Source organism: Odontesthes bonariensis, chromosome 14, assembly GCF_027942865.1.
Source record: "Odontesthes bonariensis isolate fOdoBon6 chromosome 14, fOdoBon6.hap1, whole genome shotgun sequence".
NCBI classification, from domain to species: domain Eukaryota; kingdom Metazoa; phylum Chordata; class Actinopteri; order Atheriniformes; family Atherinopsidae; genus Odontesthes; species Odontesthes bonariensis.
Genome location: NC_134519.1, coordinates 6,917,308 through 6,926,125, shown reverse-complemented (window position 1 = coordinate 6,926,125; position 8,818 = coordinate 6,917,308).

Below are 8,818 nucleotides of genomic sequence, written 5' to 3'. Positions count from 1 at the left end.
TGACGTAAAGTTTGCTGAAGAAGACGAAGCTCGCCAGCGCAGAAGGGGTCAGCAGTACGTACGTTATGTAAGAATGGAAACCAGGAGACCACGCGGAGGAGGCGGAGCCTGAGCTGAAGCACAGCAGAGAGGGACGAGAAGGGGGAGGAGCCTGTAACCTGTAGATATTGCGCTGCTTTCGTTTGAAGTGGATTATGTTAATTAGCATCAAAAGCCAATCAAATCAAATATTATTTGTGGCCCATTTCATGTACAAAACAATTCAAAGTGCTTTACATAAAATAAAAGCATTGCAGCAGGGAGTGTAAGAAGCATTAAAAATACATAAAAGAATAATAAAGAGAAACAAATAAAATAATTTAAATGAATTTAAAAACAAGCAACAGTCCAGATAAATTAAAAGATTTCGTGCATAGACACATGAGAAAATAAATGTTTTTAACCTGGATTTTCAATTAGAAAATGCTGGAAGAAACAGATTTTTTTTTTTTCACGAACTCATGAACTTTCTGTGAAGACGAACATAATTCAGCAAATACTGAACATCAGGAAACGTTTCAGAAGCTTCTTCTTCACCTTTTTTAAGATGAAAATATTATAAATAAAGTGGATTAACCCGAAAGTAAAAGCTATTTCCGGTCCTATGAATGGCTCATTAAACCAGTTACGGTTCTTGGTGGCTTTAGCGTTAACTTGGTTAGCTGTTAGCTGTGAGCTAAGGGGCGCCGACCTCCAGGGATGTTTGTTTGGATCAGAAATAAAACCTGTGCAGGGTGTCTCTGGTGGTACATGGCAGAGTGTCTGTATGCAGCATGTGCTGGATTGAAGATTGTTTCCTGGGGGGTGGGGTGCTTAAGAGTGGGTGTTAAAGCCCCCTGAGAACGAGCTGGTAATCCTCCACTCCCCCTCATGCAGCACCAGGGGCACCAAAACAGCCGAGTCATTAGTCCTGTGAGACATTCCCCCTGAGTTAACCCTGTAAGATATCTTTATCCATGAAGCAGCTTTAGTTTCAGGAAGAAGAAACGTCCCATGAACGACCACGTCAGCTTATCTGACGGCAAGTATTTAAACTCCGAGAGCCGCCCTGCGGTCTGACTGCGGCTCAGACCCGGAGGATGGATTCCCGTTGCCATGGCAGCACCACCTGCAGTCCTGCGTGTCTGCATTTTTTTTTGTTTGTTCTGGCTTTAGTTGGTTTATTAGTTTTTATTGAACCAGAACAATTGATGAATGATTTAGTACTTTTAAAGAAATCAGGACGGATTTATGAGGTCGTCTGAACGGCTCGGTCGGGGTTTCACCTCTTCTCCACCAGATGATGTGGAAGGAAAACCCACAGGATTAATTAACTGATTTACTTTACTTCCTCTGAGCTTCTTCTCTTAACCCACCGAGAAGTATTTAAAAATGATTCGTGGGGTTTTATGTTCTCGGGCCATTTATTCTTTGCCTTCCAGGCTCTTGGTTTCTGGTGTTATGTTCACTTTAGTTATCAGTTTATCGTTGCTTTGGTTTAGTTATCATGTGAATACTGACTTCACACGGTTGTCAAGTCTTTGTCTCTGTACTAGTTTGTGCTATTTAAACCATTCGAACATCAAAACATTTCACCGAATCTAGAGATTTAAGCCACGACTTTTGTAGTGTCTGGCTCATTCAGCTGTTTGTTTGTTTTTTAAGGTAAAACTTTAAGACGATTGGACAATCCTTGGATTGTGGGCGGAGTCTGGCTGCTCATTTTAAATGTGACCAATTAAAAATTCAATTATCTGAAACAAGAGGAACAGTTTCTGTTTCACCTATAAAATCGGAGAGCAGCGATTTTTGTAAATCATTCAAACCCTGTTTTGATGGCGTTAATAGCACAAAGTTAGCAGATAAAGCATTAAAAGTGAGAAACTTATGCTCATTTCGAGTCTTATTCCGGAAAAAAACGTCTCAAAAGTTGGAGAAAACGCTCAACTTTAAAGAACTATTTTCTCATTTCGTTGTGCTACGTTCCCGGAAATAAGCAACGCCTTCCCTGAAAAAGATGGATGTCGTTTTATTCCAGCGGTCCTGGTAAATTTCCCGCCTCACGTGATCACAGGCGATGAATTTTGAGCTGTGCGTTGATGGCAAACTGGAGTTTACAAGTTTTAACTTGTGTTTTAATCATAGGAACTGTAGCTGATAATGTACATCATTAAAAAACCTTTTGGTCGTTGGACTCTGAAGCATCATAGTAAGCGTAGAAAAGCGTAAGCGTAGAAAACAGGATGCTGGTGTGAAGACTCCACCCTGCACCTCCATTTTTTAATTCTTGCTGGAAGGGGAGGTGCTTCTTTTCTTTTATAGATCAGGACGTAGCGGTCATGAAAGGCTGGATGACCACCGCTCAATGATGCAAAGAAGGAAGGGTACCCTACCTCTCTAACATGGAGGGGTAGGGCCAAGTGTGGGAGTTGGTTCAAAACGCTCAGATCAGATCATCTTCACTCATCTTTAGTAAAAACTGGACTTTAGTTTCCACGTTTCCACTGACAGTGAGGTTTTCAGAGGTTTTCCTGAGAACGTGGAGTGATTTCCTGCCTAAAGACGTCCAGTTTTAGTCGCCTTCTTCGTCTCTAGACTAAAGATACGTCTCTGAATTAGATTCATCTTTGATGATATCACGAAGTCTAGAAGATAAAGAGATTAATGTGGAAGGTCTGAAAAGTTCATCCTTCATCTTTTGTGCTTTTTAAAAACATTTCTATGCACAACTTTCAGATTTTTCCCTCATTCTTTTTTAGACCAATTCAAAATCTCATATATTTATAACTAAATAATTTAAATTATATGCTAATGAGCACATTCTATATAGTCTCACTGTATTATTATTATTATTATATTTCCCAGAGCTCCCCTGTAGTCACACATTCGGGTTGGTTTTATGTTACCGACACGCATGTCACGAACCAGTGATTTTCCCGTCCTTTGGGTTTCTCGTCTTTTCTGTGTTTTGATAACTTCTTTGTTCTCTTTATTTACTCCCTGTTTTGAAGTCTTAGTTGATATATAGTTTGAACTTTTCTCTGGTTTTGTAACTTCTTGGCCTCGATTTAGCCTCTGTTCTGTGTTCTTGGTGTTTTTGTTCTGTACTTTATCCCTGGCAGTCTGTGTTCGTGTTGTGTCATAACTCCCAGTTTTTTTGTCTTTTCTTTCTGCTCCTTGTCAGATCATCGCTGTTACTATAACTTCTGTAGTTTCATTATTTGGTCTTTTGAAAAGACGGGCAGGATAGTTCTACCCGAGTCCCGTGTTTAGTCTCTAGCTGTGTGAACGGGAAGTTTCTCGACTCTGTTTTTTGTGCTTTAAGCGAGGTCGAGCTCTGTGGCGCCCAATCAAAGCCGAGCTGAGCGTGGACACGAAGTCTCTCGCTCACCCCGGCCTCATTATTACACCGACTTTGTCTTTTCCGGCCGCATCTTTCGTCCACAGTCCCGGCTTTCAATTAGCAGAGAGAGCAGGCGTGAGCGGCAGCCTCGTTACTGATGATGAGTCAGAGGGCAGAAAGGAACGATGGAGCTTGTCCTAATCACTCTGCGTGAGTGTGCAGAGTTGCCGTGCTTCGGTTTGAGCGTCCATATAATGCTGCTGAGATCAGAGGCTGCATGCTGTGCGGTGAATTAAAGTAGTCATTCGTAACCATTCTGGAGTTTTAAGTAGGTCAAAGGAACATTTGTGATCTGATGTAACACCCCAGAGAGTCGAGTCTGCAGCTTGTAATCTCATATTGTTGTGCTGAGGTGGGGGGGGTAGTTTATCATCACGAACGGAGTATTTTTCTGTATTTTTCTGGAGAAAGCCTTCAGGTATTCTGGTATCTCTGGACCACCGCATTCCTCTGGCAGGGCCTCTGTATAGTTATTGCTGTATAGTTATTCTATGCTAATATTCCGTGTAGAAAGTCCCAAAACAAGCTGCTGACCTGCAGGGCTTTTACTCGCCTCAAAGGAAATCTGAGATCCTTTAAAAAGACCAAGCCTGGATGTGAAAACGGAAGCTGATCCTCCGTTTGTTCGTCTTTATTCATTAAGAATGAGTCCAAAAGGCAGAAGCGGCGTCTTAAAAAACTAAATACGCCCCGCGATCCAAACAGCTTGTAGAAGCACCTTCAGCAGCAATAATTCAAAGTAATCGTAGCTCTTCAGCTCATTGAGGTCTGCAGCTCTGGTTTCTGCACAGCTCTCTGAAGGTCCCACCACAGCATCTCAGTCAGGCTGAGGTCTGGACTCTGACTGGACCGCTGCAACACCTCGATTCTTCTCTTCTTCACACATTCTGCTGCAGATCTGCTGCTGTGTTTGGGATCTTTGTCCTGTTGGTGAGCCAGTTTCAGCTTCAGCTGCCGGACAGACGGCCTCACATCTGACTCACTTTGGTATCCAGAGGAGTTCATGGTGGACTCAATAGCCCCTTTCACACTGAGACCCGTTACCTTAGCGGGTCCAAATTGCACCTTCGACCAGCAATGTGAACGCTTGGCGTGTAGGTGACCCGTGTCGCCTGAAGCCGAGTTCAGGGAGCGTTGCCTAGTGGCAGAGCGTCACACGAAACACATAAAATGCTGGGCGTGTACAATGACGTAGGCACAAGCCATGCGTCGGAGGTAGGGTTAAATACACCTGTCTGCATCAAATTTTCGTTTTCGTTCGACTCGTTTTTGCAATTGTATATGCAGTTCATGGAGATGTTATTTTACGGGGTGTGGATGGTTACAACGTGGGATGCCGCCGAAGAACATATGCGGAGAATACAAGAGCACTATAGTCCCCGAAATGTGGCGGTAAATAACGTCCTCTGCTCGGAGGCTGAGTAGCTCGCGGACCTCCTTGTCTCCCCAGTTGGCCATATTAAAAAATGTCTCGAACTTGATGTAGGCTAAAACGGAGTGAAACTTGTCCTCACCTGTCGCTGTTGTTCTGAATCAGCTGTCCATTCTGTCTTTTAAACTCCTCACGTCACGCCACGCCCACGTCCGACCCGCGTCGATTGCTTTCACACCAAACTCGGCTCGGCAAAAAGACTAGGGTCCGACGCGGGTCGAAAGGCGAGTCGAGTGGACGCGGCAGCCCGGGTCGGCAGTGTGAACGCAACAGCGGACACGCTAAATTCGCGGATTAAACGCGGGTTATTCCTCAGTGTGAAAGGGGCTTGTAAAATACAAAAAGATTGGTGAATGCGCCAATTCTCTTAAATCACTCGTACGCACGACTTCAGAACAAATCTGTGCGTACGAACGGTTCTTGCATGAGGCCCAATAGCTGCGAGGTGCCCAGGTCCTGTGGCTGCGGAACCAGCCCAGATCATCAGCCCTCCACCACCGTGCTTGACAGCTGGTGTGAGGTGTTTTGTGGTCTTTCAGTCTTGTGGTTTTGTTTTAGATGCAGCTGTGCTTCCATTTTCTTTTCAAACGTTTGCATCAGTCCACCAGAGTTGAGAGAAAACTTTGGGGTTTTAGCCTTTTCTATGGTTTAGTTCTTTGTTTTGAAGTCTGAGTTGGTATTTTGGTTGAACTCTGTTTAGAGTTCCTTGTCTTTTCTCTGGTTTTATTATTTCTCTGTGGATTGATTTAGTCTGTGTTCTCGATAACACAGAACACAGGCTAAAGGATTTCAGCGTGACATTGTTTGAATTATGTTTTAGGAACTTAAAAGCAGAGTGTGAGGAGCGTCAAAATCGGAGAAACGGGGATGAAATTTAGGGTGAAAATCTGAAAGGAGAGAAAGGATCTTTGTGGGAAGGTGTGAGCTCAGGTCAGCCTGAGGGGAGGGCGGCGTCCTGCAGGTCTTTATTGTGTTCCTTTCATCCCAAACTCGACTTACAAAGGGGCCAAAAACTCACTCTGAACCTTTAAAAGCATCTCGATTCGGGCTCTTACGACACGTCAAAACTGCTTTTTTTTTTTTTTTTTTTAAATCTAAACCCAGAGAAAGAAGAAGAACCTGAGACTGACATCAGTGCGTCAGCAGAAACCGTCCAGAACGTGTCTCCATCTGGTTCCATCATTCAGCATCGAGTCCAAAAAAGTCCAACAAAAACAGAAGGCAGCGAGTTCTTGAATGTGACGTGTCTAAAAAGTTGGGACAGTTCCATGTTTCCCACCGTTTAGCATCACCTCTTCTTATAATAACATCTGTAAACATCTGGGAACTGAGGGGGCTGCTGGGCCTTTTTTGTGGTATTTTAGATGTTTTTTCTTCTTCTATAAAGCCATGATGTAGTATGTGGTTGAACTTTGGCTGTGTTCGAAACTACATACTGCATACTCATCGATCAGACAGTATGCAGAGCGTTTACCCACAATGCATTTCGCTCCTGCCGGCCTGAAGCTGATTTCGCTTAAGCTCTAAACTCTGTAAACTTTAGCAACATTTGAAACATTTTCAGGTGAGAAAGTAGTCGTTTAGATCCCCAACGTGTTGAAAACCTGACAAAATACCGGCTATTTACAATTTTGTTCCCACGAATTCGGCGCTACTAAAGCTAGCCGCAGTGAGCTAACGCACTTCCGGTTATTTTCACAAAATAAAATACCCGTTGCCTTTTATCATAGGGAAAGCTATTACGATACAATTGGTGCTTTTGTTTTGAAAACAGGAAGTGAACCTACCCTCGTTGTAGCTAGCTTGAAACTGCCGTTTTGACAGGAAATGACGATCGGCGACGTCACGTTACGTTGCATCTTGGGTAGTTTGAGTATGAGTAGTAACCTCATGATGCATACCCAACATTTAGGAGAATCTAGTATGCATCCGGGAACTTCTACTCAAACTGGCATACTAACTCAAAAAGTTAGTAGGAGTAGTAGGAGAAGTATGCGGTTTGGAACACAGCCTTTGTCTTGCTTGATTATGCAAAGCCTTCCCTGAGAAAGACGTCGTCTGGATGGGAGCAGATGTTGCCCTAAAACCTGTATACACCTTCCTGTATTGATGGAGTCTTTAGTCAGGAGGACGCAGCGTCCATGATTTCTAAAACGAATTTAAATCCATCTGACCGCAGAACAGTTTTCCACTTTCAGTCCATTTTAAATCAACTTCAGCCCAGAGAAGACGTCACATCTGGCTTCTTCTTTCCACATTCTATCTTTAATCTTCGTCTGTGGATGTTACGATGAGCTGTGTTCACAGACGGTGATTTCTGGAAGCGTTTCTGAGCCCGTGCAGTAATTTCCAGGACAGAATCAGGTCTGTTTTTAATGCTGAGCTGCCTGACGGTCTCCAGATTCTCTGAATCTATGATGTCATGTTCTGTAAATGAAGAAATATTCAAAGTCTTCATGATTTTACAGCAAGGAACATTTTTTTCTGAAATTGCTCCACTTCTATCTTTATTCCTGAAAGACTCTGCCTCTGTATGGTGCTCTTTTTGTACCCAATAATGTTTATAAGCTGCTGCTAACGAGCCTAATTACTCTTAACAGGTTCCTCCGGATGTTTCCTTTCAGTAAAACTTACTTTTGTCGCCCTCGTCCCAACTTTTTTTTTAGACGTTTTGCTGCTCAAAAGATTTCTCATGAAAGAGTAAAATATTTCACTTCTGTTCTATCATTAACTACGAATGATCCAACCTGTTTTCACATATAAACAAATCTAGTTGCTGTCGTCTGCGCAGCACAAAAAGGAGGAAAATCCCCCTTTTCTCAGTGGCTTCCTCCTGTTTCTGCAGTCTGTGTCCTTCCTGAGTTCAAGAGTGACTCATTTGGGAGTTTAATCCCAGAAGATTACACGATTCCAGCTTTGTTCGGGGATAAAAGAAGCCCCAAATTCAATTATTTCTCTGTGAAGCAGAAAGGCCGCGGCAAGCGTGGAAAATCCTGTTTTTAAATGTGTGTCGAGTCACTGGAGACTGAAACATATCTGATCTCTGGCACCACCTAGTGGTTCAACTAACTTTGTGCACCGTCTATTAAACATTTATCATGAACAATTAGGCGTTTCAGTCAAACTTTAAGGCAAAAAGCATTATTATTATTACTGAAAGTGACACTAAAAACACAGTTTTGACTGAAAATGGTCGTAATGTTGAGTCATTTTCTTTTTTCTTTTGGAGGCTCGTTGCTTAATCCGGACTTTCCCCGACAGATTAAAAACATAAACACATAAAAGCACACGGGTTCTACTTTTATTTACTCAGGGTGGGGAAATCAAACGTGCGTTTGAACGGCTTCTCGGGACACTGACGTGCACTGTTGCAGAGCAGCCGCGGTTTGTTAGTTATTGAGCAAATACTCAGAAATATTTAGAGGTTGGGTGTCTCGCTCGAGAGGAGAAAACTTCAAAGAGGCCTCTGATGCTGGCCAACGCTCTTTACTTCCTCCTGTCCTCACAACTCGGTCATCAGGACTTTCTGGAACTGGAAAAGGGCTTTTAGATGAACTTCTGTGTGAAGATAAATGTGTTTTAGGGCGTATTTTTTTGTTTTTTTCTCTCCCTAGTGATCCATTTAATTGTTTTACTTCTTCTAAGAGAGAGAAAGAAAAGAACTCATCCGGGTTGAGCTTACACAATTTATCTGTGGCGTAGTTTGGTTTAAAAAAAACACACAGCCCTGTTTTCAGCCTTGTTTTTACACTTCTGTTCATAGCAGCCGGCTTCAGGGGGTTAATTTTACCACTTCAACCTCGTTTTTTGCAAGTTTCGCTTCTTTGGAGCTCAGATGCAGCTTTGCAGAACAATTTAAATGGAACATTTGAACACAAATAATACTCAGCGACGCTGTAACAGAGTTAGGAAGGTTCGCAACCGAGGGAAATAACCTGGAACTCTCTGAGCAGTTTGGTTTAAGC